Genomic DNA, 314 nt, shown 5'->3' with positions numbered 1-314 from the left:
CGGGCGGTGCAGGGTTGTGGGACTATGAGGTTGGAGGCGGTGGATGGGAGATCCCCCGAGGTGATGAGGTTATGGACGGTCTGGGAGATGATGGTCCAAAGCCCAGCCAGTATTGGACAATGCTCAGATGCCCGGTTAGTATTGGTCAGTCACTACTGAATATCATGTCCAGATGCCCGGTCAGTACTGGCCTGTGCCCAGATGACCGGTCAGTCCTGGTCCTTGTACCTGGATGCTGAGCACTCAGGTGCCTGGCGAACCCAATCTGGTCTCTCACTTTCTTCACCTGTTGGAAGAGGGCTTGTTTGGAGACA

At 55.7% G+C, this 314-nt stretch overlaps 1 protein-coding gene across 1 annotated transcript in view; it reads right to left on the bottom strand.

The window, feature by feature from the left end:
- LOC122545741 (SET and MYND domain-containing protein 4-like) overlaps nt 1–308 on the bottom strand; it is a 3,471-nt gene extending 3,163 nt beyond the window's left edge. Inside the window, exon 1 of the mRNA XM_043684669.1 lies at nt 229–308. The gene's annotated coding sequence lies outside the window, so the exon portion shown is untranslated. The remainder of the gene's footprint in view (nt 1–228) is intronic.
- Nucleotides 309–314: the final 6 nt, after the last annotated feature.

The sequence above is a fragment of the Chiloscyllium plagiosum genome, unplaced genomic scaffold, assembly GCF_004010195.1.
Source record: "Chiloscyllium plagiosum isolate BGI_BamShark_2017 unplaced genomic scaffold, ASM401019v2 scaf_11838, whole genome shotgun sequence".
Classification (NCBI taxonomy): Eukaryota; Metazoa; Chordata; class Chondrichthyes; order Orectolobiformes; family Hemiscylliidae; genus Chiloscyllium; species Chiloscyllium plagiosum.
The sequence above is the reverse complement of the archived record's forward strand: the minus strand, read 5'-3'. Positions and strand labels throughout refer to the sequence as shown.